General features: G+C 42.1%; 1 protein-coding gene across 1 annotated transcript in view; it reads left to right on the forward strand.

Annotated features, from left to right (window-relative positions):
* The window catches only part of MYO3B (myosin IIIB), a gene marked incomplete at its 5' end in the record, with an annotated part of 314,537 nt that extends 293,943 nt beyond the window's left edge, over nt 1–20,594 (forward strand). Inside the window, one exon of the mRNA XM_081955637.1 lies at nt 19,763–20,594. The remainder of the gene's footprint in view (nt 1–19,762) is intronic.
* Between the last annotated feature and the right edge of the window lie 1,298 nt (nt 20,595–21,892).

Raw genomic sequence — 21,892 nt, forward strand, 5'->3', positions numbered from 1 at the left:
GTTAAGTTAATCATCAAGTCCCGCTGCAGGAATCTTATAAAAGTAATGTTAAGTTTTGTTTTTATTGACCTGTTTTTCAGTTTAATCAATAAGCTTTCTCTTGGTTACTGGATCGTAGTATCCAAAGATGCTGCAGAAACTAACTTAGAAGCACTTTGCAGAGGGTTTTTTTTAAAGCTAGAAGGAATTGTAAAGATGCAGTTTTGCGGTGTGTTAACAAAGAGAGCTGGAGGGAGGCGTGGAGCAAAAGAGAATCCCACCCTACCAGATAAAAGAGAGCCCTGAGTGTGTGAACATCAAAGAATAGTTAATGACATGAAATACCATTACGGGTTAGTATCCTTCTTGTTTCAAGCTTCTCACACCTGCAGCGTATCGCCTATGTTCTCTTTGTTGGTGCCTCTGAATTGCCTCTATAGCATTTACAGAAAAGCCCTTAGTGAAATCTTTGGGGTTGTGCTTGGCCTTCTCTGTGTTCCTTGAAAAGTCAAATATTAGTCCTCTATGGGCTTCCTTTATGATACAGTTCCTCTTGCAAAAGAAGACTCCAAACATCAGGATGCCATTGATTGCAGAGGGCTTGAGCTGAATGAAGAGAATGCTTTTGTTATTTCAAAGTGATATCAGCAACTCCAGGAGACTGCCCAACGAGCTTCCCACATTTTGGGAAGTGTAAAATCAGAGTATGACATTCAGATTAGGCCAAAAAGGCTCTCAAGAGCAGGGCACGAAGAGAGAGAGGCAGAAGAATTGAAAAATCTTGGCATAAGTGAAGGTATAACTGGTTTCATTTAGACCCTGACAGTTTACCAAATGGGATAACCATCTGTCTTTCTTAGCCATTTTTATCAACCTGTGATAAATTGACTTGGTGATGCAGGTGACAAATATAAAGCTATTTTTATATTTTTACCCATTGTGGAAAGACTCTTGAAGTTTCTAATAATCAGTTAAAATAAAAACGTTAGGGATGAACTCAATCAACCAAAACACTTTTTGTACTTGCATCTAGGAGTTCACAAACACTATGGATAATTTTGAATTAAGCCTTCATAATTCAATCACAGATTTTTTTTGGGGGGGGGGGATTATATTATTCTACTGTCTTGCTTTTCTTCAATCAGAGTTCTTTTTCCTTTTTTAATTAACATTCTCAGTGTAGCAGTTATGAAGCAAGCTTCGGTTACATGAGAGATGTTTTATTAAAAAGCACGCCTGGCATCTTTGCAGGGAACTCTTTTTCTTGCACATTTACATGCTCTCCAGCTGAGTGGCCGTCCATTTCATTTGATGATCTGTTTGTTCTGCCTGTGGGGCTACTGCAAATCTTGGATGATTTGCTCTTAATCATCGCAACAACAAAACAGGTAACTTCTTTTGAAGTTAGGAGTGCAAGGCACTGTTATGTCTCTCCCCATTCCCTGCCCTCCTTTATTAAGAGTCTTAACACCCAAGAGTGATAGCTGAGACTGACATTTCATATCTCATTGCACCACGTTCAGATCACTGGAATAATGCAGAAGCCATATTCATGTCTAATAATCATCCCCACCAGCAGGTCACCAGAAGCAATAATTTATGTGAAGATTGACATCTGGTGTCAGGATACAAACTACATTATGTTTAGGGTGGAACACATGATTCCCTTCCCTGGAATGATTTTTCAGTGCATATATCCTGGGGGTATATCCTGGGGATAAGATCAGATTATATGTTTGCTGTTTTTCCATGCAGAGGGTGCAGTTCTCCTGAGGTGGCAATCAGTCTGTGGGCATCTTACATTCCCTGGGTATTTATACACATTAATAGCTTTGACTGACTAAATTACAGAAAATAAATAATGGATCATGTAGTTCCTTACAGCAGAAATCTGTGCCTAAACATTTATCCAGCATATATTATGAATACAATACAATACAATACAATAGTTATATGAATACAATGTAATACAATAGTTATATGAATGCAATGTAATACAATAGTTATATGAATGCAATGTAATACAATAGTTATATGAATACAATACAATACGATATGATAATACAATACAATACAATACAATAGTTATATGAATACAATACAATAGTTATATGAATATTAGTTTCTTCCCACCCATCCCCAAATTTGGACAATCATAGTAACATCTGTAATATCATTAGAGTTTCTTAGACTGTATTCATTCACCTGCACGAAAACTGGTAAGACACTTTATCAGTGTTAGGTGTATTTTGTTCACAAGGCTTTAACTGTATTTCCTAACAACTCAAGATAAGTAATAACAATGGAATTTATATATCAAATGTAAAAATATGTCTTCATGAAGCAATTGTTTGGCCTCAACACATTGATTGTTAATGAACTCAAACGTAAGTAATCCGTGTCTCAAGCATGGAAACTCAAAATCGGAGACAGGAAAGAATTGCATTTCATGTATTTCCCCCCTCTCCCCCCCCCATTCCTCCTCAACTAAGCAGTATGATTGGAGGATCCTGACAAGTGCCTCCTTGGCCCGTTGGTTGTCTGTTTTAGCAATGGTCCAAACCCACGGGGGAGGGGAGGAAAGTGCTCCTATTTATTTTCCAGTCTCCCCTGTTTCCCCTTCTAGTTTTTTTGTTTCATCTTTCAATCACCACCACTCCATGTCAGCCGCCCACCATTAATTCCTATTGTGCTGGATTTGTGGTACTTGTGACTACTTTTTTTCTTGGCTCTTTTATACTTTCCCAGTCTTTGGTTTTCTCATCCTGGTTGATAGCTCCTCCTCTGCGTGGATGGCATGGCCCCAGTTAAGCTGAAAGGAAGGATACTGGGCAACTAAGAATTTCCTTGGATTTATAGGTTTCCCCCTTTTTTTCCATTCCTGACTGATTTTTGTCACTTTTGCCATCTTTGCCATCTTTTCTTCTTCATTGTTGTTTCTTTTTGTGATTTTTTTTATTGGTTTTGTTTTGGAATATGGGTTTTCTTTTGGGTGGGGTTTAATATTTTTTATACCTGAGGGCAGAACAAGAAGCAATGGGTGGAAACTAATCAAGGAGAGAAGCAACTTAGAACTGAGGAGAAACTTCCTGACAGAACAATTAATCAGTGGAACAGCTTGCCTCCAGAAGTTGTGAATGCCCCAACACCGGAAGTCTTTAAGAAGATGTTGGATAGCTATTTGTCTGAAACGGTATAGGGTTTCCTGCCTAGGCAGGGGGTTGGACTAGAAGACCTCCAAGGTCCCTTCCAACTCTACTATTGTATTATTGTATTATTTTTACCCCTGAGCTGCTTCAAATCATGTGGTAATGTTTTTACCTCTGGGTGTCTTCAAAGTGTTAAATTAATATAATTTAATTTATATTAAATTATAAATTTAATAAAAATAATTATCTGTACTATTAATGGATTCAAAGGAATTTTATCAAGTGAATGTAGACAGTAACAGAGCTGGAAGGCACCTTGGAGGCCCTTCAAACCGCAACCTTCTGACAAGCAAAGTCAACGGGGAAGCCAGATTCATTGAACAATTGGGTTACTAACTTAACAACTGCAGTGACTTACTTAACAACTGTAGCAAGAAAAGTCATAAAATGAGGCAAAATTCACTTAAGGATAGAATAACAGAGTTGGAAGGGACCTTGGAGGTCTTCTAATCTAACCCCCTGCTTATGCACGAAACCCTACACCACTTCAGACAAATGGCTATCCAACGTCTTCTTAAAAACTTCCAGTGTTGGAACATTCACAACTTCTCGAGGCAACTTCTGTTCCACTGATTAATTGTTCCAACTGTCAGGAAATTTGTTCTCAGTTCTAAGTTGCTTCTCTCCTTGATTAGTTTCCACCCATTGCTTCTTAACATCTGTCTCGCTTAGCAACAGTAATTTTGGGCTCAGTCGTGGTCATAAGTCAACAACTATTTGTAGTTCTTTTTAATTGTAGTTGCATTCAGCTGTTTTTTTAAAAAGCACTCCTAGTTACAGCCCTTCTTTCTTCGGTACTGTTAATGTCCCTTACCCAGTCAATTATCTGTTTTTCTGCATTTATGTTATAGTCATTTACCACATCCAGCATGTTTACAGGAAGGAAATTTTAGCAGCCAATGTTGGCATTCGTTGGGAGGGTCAAAAAAGGACTCCCCGCTGGAGTTCCTTGTACTTTGTGGTGAACCACATTTCTCAGATGGATTGAATTATTTTCCTGTGGGTTTTTACCAGATTGCATAAAATAGCTTGCGTTCTATAACAAATTACCTTGAAATCGAGACACCCTCATACTGCTCCAAAATGTGTTTATAATTCTTTCTGCTGATGGGGAAAAAACCAATTGTGGTATAACACTGAGATAAAAGTTGAGGTAGATGGTTTCTATCTTGCACCGCAGCTTCTTTTGTACATGCTGGGGATTTTGATGCTTGCACTCTTTTGTATATAGAGATCTATTTCCTCCAACAAATGAATAAATGGAGCCACTTAGAAAAGGAATACCATCCTATGATGAGAAGACGATGGTCTTTTCTCACGTAAATGCTTTTAAACATTTCCTAAAGTATATTAAAGGATTTACAATCTCATACATGAATTCTCAGGTCACTTTACAAAATGGGATTTTTCTACCTTGGAAACCTGTAACTTGTAACCCAGATGAAATCAAGGAGAGAAAGAGAATTCCTCGAAGCCTGGTTTTCCACCAATAAGTCAATAAACAAGGCATACGGACATCATCGATCCAGTCCAACAATTGCTGAGAACAAAAGAACTGCATCAACCGTGATCCCAAAGATAGCATTAAAAAGGAACAAACAGGCACCCCACTACACAACAACAAAAATCACAACCCATCAGCTCCCAAGAAATCAGACCACATCTCAGTAACAACAACCAGCCATTCAAACAGATGGAAACCAGACCATGATTCAGCAGTATCCAACCCAACAACACTAATTTACATCACACAGATGGTACTTAAAACCAAGGACCATGCCTCAGTAACAACAGCCAGCCAATCAGTCTGAAGTCAGATCAGAAGTAGACGAACAAACAGCATCCACACTAATTTGCATCACATAAAAAGGTATTTAAAGGCCAACTGCTCTGACAGATGAGCACAATTCAAAGCGCACTGACGTCGTCTCCTCGGATGGTGCCGAAAAGTTTGCAACCAAATTGCCAAGCTCAGAGCTCAGACCAACAGCCCAACCACCAACCTGAGCTACTAATATTCAAATACATTTCAACCACTTTGGAAACCTATTTATATGTTTGTTTGCAAAATGTATTGACCACCCATCTCACCAGAGGTGGGTTGCTACCAGTTTGCACCGGTTTGGGTGAACCAGTAGTGGAAATTGGGACTGGGTTGCCGAACCTGTAGGGATGGCAGGCTGGCCATGCCCCTGAACTGGTTCCTCGGTGGCTGCTGCTGTTGCCGGCATGGTTTTTACTAATTTTTTCATGTTCTGCGCATGCACATAAAAGTTTGCAGTCAACTGTACATGTACGAAGCGAAGTAGAAACAACGCCGGCAGCAACCCACCCCTGCATCTCACCAAAGGATAACTCTGGGCAGATTAGAGTATTATCCCAAGACCCTCCTGATGTCTTCCTTACACACTTAACGCATAGAACTATTTCTCTTGAAAGGCTTGTGGTGAGGATTCCAAACCAGGCATGGATTCCTCCCCCCCCCAAAAAAAATGGTTCCACTCTGAGTCACACAGATGCAATTTTGATGAGGGAAGTTCTCTCTTCAGAAGCCTCATTCCAGAGTTCTCGTGTGTGGAGGTAAAATGTCAAGAATGTGTCAAAGTGGGAAAAGTTGATCAGAGCGTGAAACTGATGGCCAGATAACAACCAAATCCTAAAGGAAATGTTGCATTTCAGCATTGTCAACGTATGTGCCCTATCTTCAAGTATCATTCCCAATGAAAAAGCCGTGGAAGATGACAGAAGATGGCATAAACACACGTACCTTCCTGCCAGGGGTGGGTTGCTGCCAGCATTACTGCCGGTTCTGTGCGCGCACATGTACATTTGCACATAAATAGGTCTGCGCATGAGCAGAACGTTAAAAATGAAAAAATAAATAAATTTGTGCAATTGTTCTGCGCATGTGCAGAACCGAAAAACAAGATGAGATAACTGGTTCAGGGGCGTGGCAGGCCTGGGTCGCTGCCGGTTCGGCTGAACCGGGCCAAACTGGTAGGAACCCACCACTGCTTCCTGCTCTCGTGCCTTAGCTTGTAAGCTTCTTAGTTTCTCCAAACTGTTTAATCAAAGTAATGATAAATTGTATGTAAAAACAAAAAAAGCCCTAAAACAATACACTTTCCTGTGAGTTCTTTCAATGGTGTTGTTGTGGCCCGACAGCGGCCGGCTGAGCTGTTGGTAGAATCTGACAGCGATGAACACTATGGGACTGCCCTGGAGGCTAAGGAAGACTCTGGGGGGTGTTCGGAGTCAGAGCAGAGACTAGAGAAGCCTGTTGGCCACCAGGTGGCGTCTGAGTCAGGGAGCAGTGAGGAAGAACAGAGGGAGGCTGTCCCTGATGTACATATGCATAGGGCTGCGAGGAGGAGAGAGCAGCTTTGGGAAAAGGGTCACAGAAGGGTTAGGGTTAGGAACAGGTGGCTACTGATTGGCCCTTCCTGGAGAGCTTATAGGTGGGGCAATGGGAGGGGAATTTTGCAGGAAACAACAATTTACTGATCCAGCGTAGAGAAAGATTGGGAGAGTTTCGTGAGTTCAAGCCTTGTTTCATAGAGATAGCTTTCTGGGCTCCCAGCCAAGGCTGACAGCCAAGTCTGCATCCATATATATTGTAGAGGCTTGGGACAGAACAAGTGTTTCCCATGGATTTTCCATTTAGAAGTAGTCCTCGATTTATGACCACAATTGAGCCCAAAATTTCTGTTGCTAAGTGAAACAATTAACGGATAATTTTGCCCCATCTTATGACCTCTCTTGCCACTGTTGTTAAGAGAGTCTGTGCACGGTCGCTAAGTAAACCTGGCTTCCTCATTGACTTTACTTATCGGATCACAAAATATGACCATGGGGATGCTGCAACATTGTACGTGTGAAAAACTGTCATAAGTCACTTTGTTCAGGGCCACTGTAACTTTGAATGGTCATTAAACATACTGGTGTAAGTCAAGGACTGTCTGTATTTTCCCCCTACTATTCACCAAAACTTATTTTCAGATTCAAGCTGAGAAACAAAGTATTTATATGGACATGTACCCTTTTCAATCCCCTGATTACCTCCTTCAAGTGTCCTTGATGATGCTTGCAGAATTCTGTTTTGGGCACAGTGTTTTACTGTTGTCCCCAGAACTGGTTAATCATTTGCTATTTTGTATCTGCTTCCTTTGAAGTACTGTTAAGCCCCACTGGCTTTTAAGTAGAGATGCTTGAGGTCCTTTTGAGACAAATAGGATGAGTTAATTGTGTGGTCTCAAATGCAGCAAACTTGTCTAGACTAGTACTGGAAAATGTAGGAAGGTAATATAAATATACAAGGGAGAAAAGAAACTTTTCTTGGAGGAAACGAGAAAGTAGTAGAACTCTTAACATATGCAAAGAAATGTTTATCAAAAAAAAAAAAACTTATTCCCAGAAAGAAGTTTCTGGGAAGCTCCTGAGAGCTGAGTGATCCCTGCAGGGAAGGCAGCAGAGATCAGAAATGGCTTATTTTTACCATCATTATGATCAGAATCTGGTTGGGCTATAAAATACAGAGCTGCAGTTTTAAAAGTATCCTGCCCAGAATAGCTATACATTTAATAGAGGGAAAATATCCCCTCTTGAGAAGTAAGTAGTGAATCAAAATGTGGAGGTAGGAGGTAGGAATCAAAATGTGGAGGTAGGAAATGTGGAGAGGACAAAACGTGCTCTCTATCAGTTATGAGATAAGATATTGCTATATAAATGGTGGTAAATCTTGTTTAATCTGCTCATGTGCCAGAGAGTTTCCTGAACATGAGCCCACAGTTCCTACGGGCCCAGTTTTTCTGCTGAAACAGCTGGAAATAAGAAGCAGCTCTGGATAATCTATCTATCTATCTATCTATCATCTATATCTGTGTGTGTGTGTGTGTGTGTGTGTGTGTGTGTGTGTGTGTGTGTGTGTTTCAGCATAACTCTGGAACGCTTCGAGCAATTTCAACCAAACTTGGTACACAGATGACTTACTTACTCTCTGGAAAAAAATATTGTGGGGGGGCAAGACACCCCTAAAACCTCTCAGGGTGTGTGTTCTGTTAAGATACAGCCTGTTGTGCCTAAAATGGCTTCTATTGTACAGGGCAGTGGAGTTGCCATGGTAATGGCTTCACAGTACTCCACAAGGGGGCTCCCTCTGGTAAGAGGGAAAATCCAACATTAGAAATTATGTTATTTTCCCACTATAAATAAATACCCAGGCAACGCTGGGTTATCAGCTAATTCCCATGTGGCTCTTACATAAATGCTGTCAGATATGAATGGTTCTGAGTGGGCGACTAAGTGAACAAATGAGAACTGTAATTTTACGTCCAAGAACTTAAGTAAAGAATGGTGTCCAGTGGCTGAAACAGATTTATAGTGTTCAATCCTTCTTGAAGTGAGCCTCAGTGGAAATTTAAATGGAACCTTCATAGGGAAAGAAATCTAAATTTGTAAAAATGGGCTGCATCAGTTCGATCTGCCCTTTGGCAAATGGCTCCCTACCGTTGTTTTTTAAACTGGGATATGTATAAATCTACACAGAAAGTTGAGCCCAGAGTTTTCTTCCTGATGCGGGAGTTTTCTGCCTGAAGAAAGCTTTTATATAGAAGAGATATCTGACACTCTGAATTTCATTTTTCAACTTTATTGCGCTGATTGTTGTAATGCCCCATCTGAGTGCATATAGGCTTTTGTTGCATGCCTACAAAATGCAAGGGATGTTCCTAACAAAACAGGAAACAGCCCATGTGATACAATAAATAAAATTGGAGTGGCTTGGGGTGGGGGTGTCTGATCCCACATGATCATGAATTTTGCTAAATAGTGGGAGGTGTTTTGTTTTTTTTTGCCAAGTTCCTCAGTCTAAGTGAGCTTCCAGTTATTGTGACCGTAAAAGAGAGAGAGCAGCAGCAGCAGCTGAGAGAATAATATGTCTCTTAGAGCAGGGGTGTCCAAACTTGGGAACTTTAAGACTTGTGGACTTCAACTCTGGGAGTTTTTGCGCCCCCTACTGGACCGGAGTGCCCTGCGCACGGTCACTCATGCGCTGGTGACGTCTCCCCTGGACTACTGCAATGCCCTCTACATGGGGCTTCCCTTGGGACGCATCCGGAGACTGCAGCTAGTTCAGAACGCAGCCGCGCGGGTTATCATGGGGAGTACACGTTACTCCCACGTAACACCGCTCCTGCGCGAGCTGCACTGGCTACCTGTGGCCTTTCGGGTGCGTTTCAAGGTATTGATCACTATCTTTAAAGCGCTCCATGGCATAGGACCTAGATATCTGCAGGATCGCATCCTACCACACACGTCCCTGCGACCTATTCGCTCACACAGGGAGGGACTCCTCCTGGTGCCGTCCGCTAGGCAGTGTCAGCGGGCGACACCTAGGAGTAGGTCCTTCTCTGTGATGGGCCCAACCCTCTGGAATGACCTCCCCCCCGACATTCGAACCACCACCGACCTCTGTTCCTTCCGTCAAAAGTTAAAGACTCACCTATTTCAATCAGCTGGCCTGGCACTTTCTTAGTTTTACCTCCCGGGGATTTATTTTAATTGGGTTTGGGTTTTTAATTGGGGATGTTTTTAGGGTTTTAGAATATATTTATTTCTTGTACAGCCTATCTCCTCCATCCAAATGTATTTAATTGTTTTATGATTGTATTTTTATCTGCATTGACTGTACACCGCCCCGAGTCCCTTTTTGGGAGAGGGGGCGGTCTAGAAATCCAAGAAATAAATAAATAAAAATAAAATAAATAAAGTTCCCAAGTTTGGACACCCCTGTCTTAGAGGAAAGGTTCCGATAAATGTATTTGGTTGCCAATTGTTATGGTTGTCCAATCGGTGACCATCTGTGGTTTTATTAATATTGCTTGTCACAGTCGAGGGATTTGCAATGATGCTGTCCTCAAGAAGGGGTACCTGGAACTCAGCATAATGGCTTTCATTACAGACAATAACCCTACTTGCTTGTCTAGGATTTCTAAGATGTTAAGGGTTAGGCCTTGAATTTGATTATGCTTGTTCTTTTGGAATCATGTTTCTGCTTTCTCAATCTGCTCTCTGTGGTTGCATGTTCATGATCTTTTATTTTAATTTTTTCGGCCAGATGCCTTCAGTATTCTGACTAAGTGAAGGGAACTGCAAAAGGTATTAAGTACAGTAACAGATGGAATAATATTGCTACTGAGACTTACTACCCTTTCTGGTAGCAAATATAGGCTCCTTAATAATATTAGTCATATGATGGGGCTCTTAAGTAGGTTAAGCTACAGGGGCTATCAGGAAAAAGCCTCCCACTTATCATTTACGGAGTGGACCCAGTTGAATGCAATTGTGTTATTTTCCTAAGAATTACATTTTTAATTTTGTTACAAAATGTTCCACTTGCAAATTCCTTGGAAAAATCCTCTATTTCTTGACATGGTAAATAACGTGAAAGTTTGATGAGGTCATGCAGGGGTGTCAAACTTGCATCATCACAACATCGTCACATGACATATTGTGACACTCCCCCCCACTTCATTAAACCAGGAGAGGGTGTGGCCCAGGGGTGAAATTCAGCAGGTTCTGATAGGTTCTGGAGAACCAGTAGTGGAAATTTTGAGTAGTTTGGAGGACCGGCAAATACCACCTCTGGCTGGCCCCAGAGTGGGGTGGGAATGGGGATTTTTCAGTATCCTTCCCCTGCCACAACCACCAAGCCATGCCCACAGAACCAGTAGTAAAAAAAATGAATTTCACCACTGGTGTGACCAGCTTGTGACACATCCAGCCCGCAGGCTCCGAGTTTGACAGCCCTGTGGAAGTGGGAATTTCAATCTAAAAACTATTTGCATTCAGACAATTCAAAGATTCAGTGGTGTCCTTAAACACCAGGAGCTTCCAAGACTATAGAAAATACTGATTGGTGTGGCATGGGGAAGGTTCTGTGTTTAACCTAAGAATTCAGGATAATTGTTACCATAATTAATAATTGTATTATTATTATCACAATAATCATTATACTTACAAAATTATGTTATATGTACTTCAGGGAGAGCAGAGCAGATGGTAGATGAGGAGGAGAAATGTGAGATGAATCTCCATTGTCTTAAGGTGGAAGAGAAGTCTGAGGGCTTCCTTTGAACTTTGGAGTGGTTTACTAAGAGATATGTCCCCCAAAATAAGTAAGGTGAAGCCAGCTCTCTGGATGAACCATGAAAAAAAAATCATTTACTTAATTTTAATTAAACTAACATGAAATGTTTTAATGCTAATTTATATAATTGTTTGGTTGTACTGGTAGTCCTTGCCTAACAATTAATTATTCTATTAGTGACTATTCAAAATTACAACGGCACTGAAAAAAGTGACTAATGACAATTTTTCAAACTTATGACCATTGCAGCATCCCCATGGCCACATGATCAAAATTTGAACCCTTGGCAGCTGGTACGTATTTATGAGGGTTGCGGTTGCCTTGTCTCATGTCATCACCTTTTGCAACCTTCTAACAAGCAAATAGTAACAGTAAAAAGGAGTAAACAGTAACAGAGTGGGAAGGGACCTTGGAGGTCATCTAGTCCAACCCGTTGCTCACCCAGGAGACCTGTACTAGGGATTCAAACTGCCAAACAGCCGACCTTTCTGATCATAAAAATTGGGCAAAACTCACTTAACTCAATATAGAGTCACATGCAGTAGTCTTGCTTAGCAATGTAGTCTTGCTTAACAACAGAAATTTGGGGCTCAATTGTGGTCATAAGTCAAGGACTACCTGTAGTATATATTGTCTGTGGCCTTAGGAGCCCCAATCAAGGCTGTTAGAAACTGCATGGGATCCTGGCATAAGTAGTTCCTCTGTGTTTAAGACTAAGGAAATATCTGATGAATAATTACAATCTTTGGTTTTGGCACACAACAGATACATCACACATCCAAACATATTGTCCCTCTCCCCCTTTCTTCTACACATTCATGAGGAAATTTTATTTAGTCAGAATCATCTAGATAACAGTGTGGTTGGCAGAAACTGTATGTACATTAACATCCAATTCTAAATTTAGATTCTGCTTTTGATTTATTTTTAGCTATGACAGATGCCCAACTAATAATTGTGATTCTACATTTAATTAACTTTCACATGACCTACTGAACCAAGGTGACTTATGACTGTTTTTCAAACAACCATAACAACAGCCTGAGGGCATGTGATCTAAATTTGGATGCTTGGTAACTGGCATGTATTTATGATGGTTGTAGTGTCCTGAGGTTATGTGACTACCTTTTGAGACCTTCTGACAAGCAAAATCAATGTGGAAGCCACATTCAATTAACAACTATAAGAATGGTCATAACATGAAGCAAAACTCACTTAATATCTTAAGTGCTTAGTGCCTAGTGCTTAGCAACAAACATTTTGCTCTCACTTGTAGTCATATATTGAGGACTTCCTGTACATCTTTAGATGCTTGAAAAATCAGAAGCTACTTTTGACCCCTGATATTTTGTCTCTTATCATTTGTTCTTGTTCATCCACATTTTAAGAATGGAATTAAATCAATTTGATATAAATAATATGGAATAAAGCAGCGATGGCGAACCTTTTTTGGCTCGCGTGCCATAAGTGGGGGGAGCGCAGGGGGGTTGTGTGCAGGCATGCCGCACCCATAATGCAATGCACGACCACCAGTGTCCATACGCGCACTACAGGCGCTCTCCCCAATTTTACATGCTTTTTTCGCCCTCCCCAGGCTCCAGAGGCTTTATAGGAGCCTGGGGAGGGCGAAAACAGCCTCCCCCGCCCCTCCCCGGATGCCCTCCGGAGGCGTCAGGGAAGCCTCCGGACGGTCCCTGAAGCCTCGGAGAGGCTTCCCTGACGCCTCTGGAGAGCGTCCGGGGGGGCGGGAGAGGCTGTTTTCGCCCTCACCAGGCTCCTATAAAGCCTCTGGAGCCTGGGGAGTGCGAAAAATGGCTTTAAAAAAGGGTGAACTCAGCTGGCTAATGCGCACATGCGCCCTGGACAGCTGACAGGGCAGCACCTTGTGCGCCCTGACAAATGGCTCTGCGTGCCACCTGTGGCACGCGTGCCATAGGTTCGCCATCACTTGAATAAAGCCTTTTGTAGAATTAGAGGTGTAACCATTGTGGAAAACAGCTAAGGCTGAATATACATTGCAATGAGATTTGTTACAAGTTCCAATTTGGATTCAAATGAATCAAGTTCAATACATTTTTCATAAACTGATCAAATGCTGTCAGTTAGTTACTGTAAGCCGTGTCTGATGAAGGGTGTATGTACCTACTTCATTAATAAGAAGCAAATATTGTCAATATTATATAAAGTTGTGTCTTAAATACAACTAATTTTCTTTTAAGTCTTGAAATCATCTGGAAGAATAGTTTGCAATGTCAACTTGATGAATCTCACGGAAACTCTTTGGGGCTGATAATTCCTGTTCACAAAGTGCTATGTTCACGCTATTTCAGCAAGAATTCACCATGATGATAGGTTGCATTAAAATCTGTATATTACTAAAATTCTTGTGTCTGTAACCTTTAACTAGACAAAACTGTGCATCATAGGGCAAGATTTTTTAAAAAAATAAGGTACTTCATATAAGTAAACTTACAGAATGTGTGCAAAATTCAGGGGCCCATTGCTCCTATGAAATTGAAATTTGGCAAATTTTATAAACATTTTATGGCATAAAAGTTAACACAAACCATTTTATGGCACAATATAAAATGCCATAAAAGTTTCCTGTGGTTAACTCCTGCTGTTTTGACTATGCCAGTGCTTCTCAAATAGTGGGGCGCGCCCCCCAGGGGGGGGCGCGAGGCTCCATAAAGGGGGGCTCGAAGCCGGGTCAGGATCGGAGTGGGCGCTCCGGTGCGTCTCCTCTGCCCGCTTTTGTTCCGCCCTGGCGGCAGGGATTGCCCGTCAGGATCGCTGAGCCCGCCTGCGTCTCTCTTCCCTCAGCCGCCCCTTCTCTTTCTCCTTCTTCCGACCGGATGCGTCTCTGTTTCCAAGTTTCTGTGGTAAGGAAAGGCGAGAGTTTCCAAAGCTTAGAGCGCTCCGGTGTTTTATCCCGCTCTCCTTCCCTTTGAGCCCCGCCTCTGCGGCTCCCTCCCTCCCTAAGTCTGCGGTCATCTTAAGGACCACTTGGACAGTCTTCGCATCTGGGATGCGTGGGTCTTTCCCACTGAGACAAGCAGGTGTTGTTTCTAGAAATCACTGCGTGCAGGATATATATGTGTGTGTTTGTGTGTGTATACATGCACATACAAGTGTCATTTCTTCAGTGTTATCACAGAAGTGAGTACACCCCTTAACATTTTGTAAATATTTAAGTATACTTAAATATTTACAAAATGTTAAGGGGTGTACTCACTTCTGTGATACTCTATATATAAATATATGTATGTATATGTTCTAGCTGTGCTCCTTTAAATCTTTTCTGCTACAGTTAATAAAGCTATTCTTTGTTGTAAATTGATCCACATTTCTTTCTTTTTTTATTCTCTTATACGTTAATAAGGATACAGTGTTATGCAGAGGTGTACTTATAACAATTTTATAGACAAATGATACTATTTACAGTCGCGCGGGGGGCACGAAATGTTTTCTTCTTCCTAGGGGGGGCATGACAGAAAATAATTGAGAAGCACTGGACTATGCTGAACATGAGGTACTTTCATACATCTACCTTGAATACCTTACTGCATTTTAAAGAAATTTTCCAGTGAAATTAGTATATTAGAAGCTCTGCCACTGTTGAAGACACTAAGGCATCCAATAAGGAAATATCTCTGAAATGATAACCCAATGGGTCAGGGTTGTCTAGTTACAATGTGTAAATTGTAACCTTTATGGCTTACATTGGCAGATTTGAAAGCAAATTGATTCAAATTATCATCTTTGGTGACAATGCCCCATTAGTCCTTTTGTTGAAAATTTTGAAGAAATGGGGAAGATCATTCAGCAATCTTTCAAATGAACCTCCTGTTAATTTACTGTCCATATTTCCTAGGGCAGTGATGGCGAACCATTTTTGGCTCGCGCGCCACAAGTGGGGGGAGCGCAGGGGGGTCGAGTGCGGGCGTGCCGCACCCATAATGCAACGCGCGACCCCCCCAGTGCGCATACGCGCACAACGCATGACCCCCCCTTTTTACATGCTTTTTTCGCCCTCCCCAGGCTCCAGGGGCTTTATAGGAGCCTGAGGAGGGTGAAAAGAGCCTCCCCCGCCCCCCGGAGGCCCTCCGGAAGCTTCAGGGACCGTCCGGAGACTTCCCTGAAGCCTTCGGAGTGCTTAAAACCACCCTCCGAGCAAACCGGAAGTGACTTCCAGGTTGCTCGGAGGATCGTTTTAAGCGCTCCGAAGGCATCAGGGAAGCCTTGGACAGTCCCTGAAGCCTTCGGAACGCTTAAAACAACCCTCCGAGCAACCCGGAAGTCACTTCCGGTTTACTCGGAGGGTGGTTTTAAGCGCTCCGAAGGCGTCAGGGAAGCCTCCGGATGGTCCCTGAAGCCTTCAGAATGCTTAAAACGACCCTCCAAGCAACCCGGACGTCACTTCCGGTTTGCTCGGAGGGTGGTTTTAAGCGTTCCGAAGGCTTCAGGGATGGTCCCTGAAGCCTCCGGGGGGGCGGGGAGGCTCTTTTCACCCTCCCCAGGCTCCTATAAAGCCTCTGGAGCCTGGGGAAGGTGAAAAATAGCTTTTAAAAAGGCGAACTCAGCTGGCCAGCGCGCGCATGCGTGCTGGCCAGCTGACAGGGCAGCGCCTCGCGTGCCCTGACAAATGGCTCCGCGTGCCACTTGTGGCACATGTGCCATAGGTTCGCCATCACTGTCCTAGGGAATGTAAATTGACTGAATAGAAGAAATCAATTCTTGCTGTTAGCTGTCAAGTTTCTTACTGCAAAGTGCTATTCTTCACTGTAGCAGTAGTATTTACAGCTGTGAGTTATTTGCTTTGGCTGAATAATTAATACAAGAACATAAATGCAAGAAAGATACGTTCATTCAAATACCGTATATACTTGAGTATAAGCCGACTCGAGTATAAGCCGAGACCACTAATTTTACCCCAAAAAACTGGAAAAAGTTATTGACTCGAGTATAAGCCGAGGCTGGGAAGTGCAGCAGCTCACGGTAAATTTCAAAAATAAAAATACAGGTAGATAACAATAAAATTGCTAAAAGTGTGTGTGTGCATGAGTGAGACAGACAGACAGAGGAACAGAGAGAGGGAGAGAGAGAGGGAATCAGAGAGAGACTGACAGAGACGAATCAGAGACGTACTTTTAACTACCTGGCAGCGGCGTTTTGCCTTGGGGGGCTCCTCAGAACATCCCAAGACTTCAGAGGGAGGTTTACAGCCCTCCCTCGGAACGCTTCGGAGGGAAGCTTCTATTGTTATTTATTTGTTTCCTAGTATAATTTGATTGTTTTTTAGTAACCTGGACTATCACTAAGCGTTTTATCTTATGATTCTTTATGAATGTATCCAATCACACTTGGCCAATAAAGAATTCTGTTCTGTTCTATTCTATTCTATCCTATCCTATCCTATCCTGTCTTATCCTATCCTATCCTATCCTATCCTATCCTATTCCATTCCATTCCATTTCATTTCATTCTAATGCAGTATAGGAGATTTACGGTTTGATAAGGTTCTCCTTTTCCCCTAAATATTAATACAGATGAAGCTAGGGTCAAACATTCTGATTCTAAGGGAAAAGAATTCCGGATGGCCCCTGGAATCATCGCTCGCCGTGCAGAATCTCGCCGCTGCTCTACGCCGTGGAAAACAGGCGCGCGCGTACAGCTCGGCAAATTACAGCCTGGTTATGCAGAAGCTTCCCTCCGAAGCCCGAGAGGAGGGAGGGAAGCGGGCGCCCGGAGGGAAGCTTCTGCATAACCCCGGCGTGTGACAAGTCTCCCAGGCTGTAATTTGCCGAGCTGTACGCGCGCGCCTGTTTTCCACGGCGTGGAGCAGCGGCGAGATTCTGGGCGGCGAGCGATGATTCCGGGGGCCATCAGTGGGGGGGGGGCAGGGTCCCCCCTCGTGTTCCTCATCTTCCTGGATGGCCCCTGGAATCATCGCTCGCCGCGCAGAATCTCGCCGCTGCTCCACGCCGTGGAAAACAGGCGCGCGCGTACAGCTCGGCAAATTACAGCCTGGTTATGCAGAAGCTTCCCTCCGGGCGCCCGCTTCCCTCCCTCCTCTCGGGCTTCGGAGGGAAGCTTCTGCATAACCAGGCTGTAATTTGCCGAGCTGTACGCGTGCGCCTGTTTTCCACGGCGTGGAGCAGCGGCAAGATTCTGCGCAGCGAGCGATGATTCCAGGGGCCATCCGGGAAGATGAGGAACGCGAGGGGGGACCCTGCCCCCCCACTGATGGCCCCCGGAATCATCGCTCGCCGCCCAGAATCTCGCCGCTGCTCCATGCCGTGGAAAGCAGGCGCGTGCGTACAGCTCAGCAAATTACAGCCTGGGAGACTTGTCACTCGCCGGGGTTATGCAGAAGCTTCCCTCCGAAGCCCGAGAGGAGGGAGGGAAGCTGGCGCCCGGCACACAGAAGAGCCGCATTAAAATGTTTAAAGAGCCACATTTTTTTTTGTTCACTGGAGTATAAGCCGAAGTGGATTTTTCAGCCCAAAAAGTGGGCTGAAAAATTCGGCTTATACTCAAGTATATACGGTAGCTATTATTTTAACCATATTTTCCTAGTTGATTTCCCTTGTTGTCCATACAAATTTTAGTCTGTATGGAAATATGAATAAGGATATTTAAAAAGTATGATTACAGGCACTAATATTGAACCTGTGAGTTGGGTGAGGGAGCTAGTCAGAGTCCTCTTATACTGCTAAGAGACGATGCTGTGAAAAACAATGAAATATGCAAAACTGCAAAAGTCTGTGAACATCCCCACTGAAAAGTAAAACATTTAAAAATTAATCACCCTTTGGAAATGGTTGCTCGTCTTGTTAATTTTAACCTTTTTTCTCAATTCTGTAATTCCCCATTCCACTTATCCCATATATTTGTTTGTCATATACAGTACATTTACAAATAATATATATCACAAATAAATATCCAGGACTGGTTTCAACCGAAGTTACAGGTACCAACCTTAAGGTGACAAAGTGGGAAGCTGGACATATATTTTTATCTCTGTTATACACAAACACACCTGTCCACCAGTAAACAAATGCCCACTCTTTCTTTTAGGGGTATTCATCTTAAATTCATTTATCGTTCAAATAAATAAATGGATATGTACTTTCAAGCATTTGTTTTTCTTTCTTTTGTTTGAGGTTATTTTTGTTTCTAACAATGGATTATTTAGTTGTCTCATGTTGTTTCTTTAATAAAAGAAAAAAAAGCAAGGATTTATGCTTTGTTCCTCAGCCAAAACAAAAAAAGGAGCTCACAGACATCAGTAGTAAGGAAGTCCCTGCCTGAAGGTATATATTTTTCTGACGATTGCTGAAGTTCCTGAACTTTGCAATGCATTTTTAAGACTGCAGAAAGTTGATGTCTCTTCTGTACTGAAGTACCAATATACATATTATTAATTTGTAATAGACACAATCCAGCAAAAGTTGAAAGTAATACATTATGACTATATGGAAATCACTATTGAATTTTGATTTAATTTTTGCTGGATTTTTTTCAGCCACCCTGACTTAAGTGGATCAGTAAACTGGTTTGGTACAGTAGTTTTGTGGTTTGTTTCTCTTGCAAACACAATAGGATGCTTGGATGCGACCTGCATTCTTCTATTCATGCCAACCATAGCTTATCTAGATTCATTCTGGATGGGCTCCTTACCCTGCAGTTGCAAATTAATCTGAAAGTATACATGCTATTACTGTCTATTGTTTGGTCCCAGTGGTGGGATTCAAATAATTTAACAGCCGGTTCTCTGCCCTAATGATTTCTTCCAACAACCAGTTCACCAAAGTGCTCAGAAAGTTAACAACGGGTTCTCCCAGAGTGGTGCAAACTGGCTGAATCCCACCATTGTTTTCTCCTCAGTGGTACTTACAGGGCAGAAATCTTGGGTCTCACTCGCAGATTGATTGGGAGTTTCCCTGATATGGTAAAACTAGTTTCCTATATAAAATGTTCTTCTCCTTTAATTTTAGTTCAAAGCTTTACAATTCCCTGCTGCCCCACCAAGCTTCCCCTCCTCAGTCTACCGTACAATTTGAGATTGATTATTTTGCCAAAAATCATTAGATTTGTATGAAGTGCTCTATGTATGAAAGAAGGAATGTTTATAATACTTCAGCTCTTTTCATGTGTGTAGTATGCATCCATATATTAATCAAATCAGGATCAGCACATATTTTTCAGACTACCAGAAGATGGAATGCAAACATCCAGAGACTGCTAGATGGCAGCAAAGCAATACAACTCCAACTCCCTGCTGCCATCCAGTGGTCCTCCCAATTTTTGCAGCCCTGATTGGGTATCTACTTTTTATGTACACATTCTCTCTTTGTTTTGGAGTACTGCTCCTCTCCCAAAAGGAACATTACCTATGCACTTCATTCTCACTTTCTCCCTCCAGATTTCCATTGTCTGGAATATGAAAAAGGGTCTATGAGGCACTTTGGAGAAGGAAACCCAGCCCTAAATCTGAAGTAGCTGCCACTGCCTCTGCGGCTCCATTCTTGTTGCTGTTCTTTTCTACCAGGAGACACGTCTGTCCCTCCAGGTTGGTGCTGTCACCTTATCTTCGCTGAAGCCATTTGATGGAGGATTATTGGAGAACATTTCCTGGACTCCCAATGGCCAAATAAGAAGGAAGAAGCTTACGTCTCCATCCTGTTGCTTCCATTTGGTGGTGTCCCTGGCCAGACAATAATGGTTCAATATGATAATCTTTCCTGGTGTTTAGCTGTCTGAACTCTACTTCTGTTTAAAGTCTGCATGATTCCACTTCTTAATTTTGTTCTCTTAAGCTTTGCTGTGTCACTTATTCCGCTGTTCTGTAATGTTCAAAATAATATGATATTTGGCTTGGTGGTCATTATAAGCCTTTCAAGAAACGATACAGATTAAATAACTGTAGTCCACTGTCCTTCTAAGGGCTTTGAAGGAAGTGATTATCATTGCAATAAAAAAATATGATTTCATTAGAGTGCAAAGCACCAATTTTCCATTACTGATGAAATATATAGCCATTGAAAAAAAGTTTCTGCTGTCCAATTTGCTTAGATCCAAAAATCGGACTATTGATTTCCTCAGTCTCATTGAGATTTAAGCTAATCCTACAGAGATGTCCAAATAAAGCTCTGTATGATGCAATTCTTAATAAATAAATCAACATAGGCATAGCATATTATTATATTCGCTATCCAGTTAATACCTTGCTAATGTGGATGGTTCACTACTGGGAAATACAACAATGGGCATTAACACTGAACCACCATTTCAACAATGAAAAAAGCTTCATGCAATCTTTTAAATAGGGAAGGCCTCTTCAAATAGCCTTATATGCAGGAGTGAGTTAACAGATTCATGTAATTCAAAAGTTATACATTTATTGATGGCTCCAAAGGAATCCTCTGTGGCTTGTAGCAATGGTTGCCGCTACATCTGATTGCTCTGGAGCCTCCTTTCATAAATAAGGACTTCAGCTGGCAGATGAGCAGGGTGCTGGACCAAAGCAATTGTGTAAATGTAGGGAAAGAGCACTCCCCACCACTGCGCCTCGCCAATAAGTGCCCTTGTAAACTTCTCTGTTACGGCTAGATTTGCAAAGAATTATTACTATTACTCTGGATGCTGTTTCCAGATTAGCCTTCACACTCCGCTATGAACCAAAAGAGAATTGGGATCGCTGAGCTAGGCTGCCTTCTGTTTTGTTTTCTCTGGCCTTCCAGCCGTTGGGCAGCCTTGGGAATCTCCCTGCTGCTATCACAGGCAGGAAAAAGGTCCTGTGTTTGCTCTGGTCCCATGTAAACAGCTTCTAGAAAGAGAAAGAAAGAGCATAACTCTTTCTGTGAGGAAAGTCTCTTGGAAGTCCACATCGCCGCTTGTTTCTTCCCAAGACTTAACTGTTCAAAGAGGGAACCAAACCAAATCTGAACAGCTGGAGATTGGACAGGGAGACAAAGCCTTCGCTATGCATGGACAAGACAGAAGCAGTCCTCCTTCTTCTTCTGCCTTTTGACTCTCCATGAACCCAGGGAATTAAGAGAGTCTGGATGGCAAAGAAATTAGTTTACATTGGGAGCTGTCATTTAAACAGGGGGGGGGGGGGAATAATTACTCAGGTACTTAAGTTTATTACTGTGGTCACGGATACGTTTAAAAAATGTAATGTTATGATATCTATACTATACTTGATATGTGTGTGTATACACATACACTAAAGTATATACTATATGTGTGTGTGTATATATATGTGTGTGTATCTATGTGTGTGTGTATGTATATATATTTGTGTGTGTATATGTGTGTGTATATATATGTATGTATGTATGATAAGGAGACGAGCCTGTGGCTTAGTGGCTAAGACTCCTGCCTAAGATATAATACAGCCCAGGTTCAAATCCCAGTAAGGGTATGGCTAGCTGATGAGAGCTAATTAGCTCGAAATAGATCTATACTAGTCTCCCTTTATTTATTTATCAGTACAAATACAACACATATGTATGTATGTATGTATACATATACATATAGATGGATGATG

The sequence above is a fragment of the Natrix helvetica genome (assembly GCF_964273705.1).
Source record: "Natrix helvetica genome assembly, chromosome: 1".
In the NCBI taxonomy this organism is placed as follows: Eukaryota; Metazoa; Chordata; class Lepidosauria; order Squamata; family Natricidae; genus Natrix; species Natrix helvetica.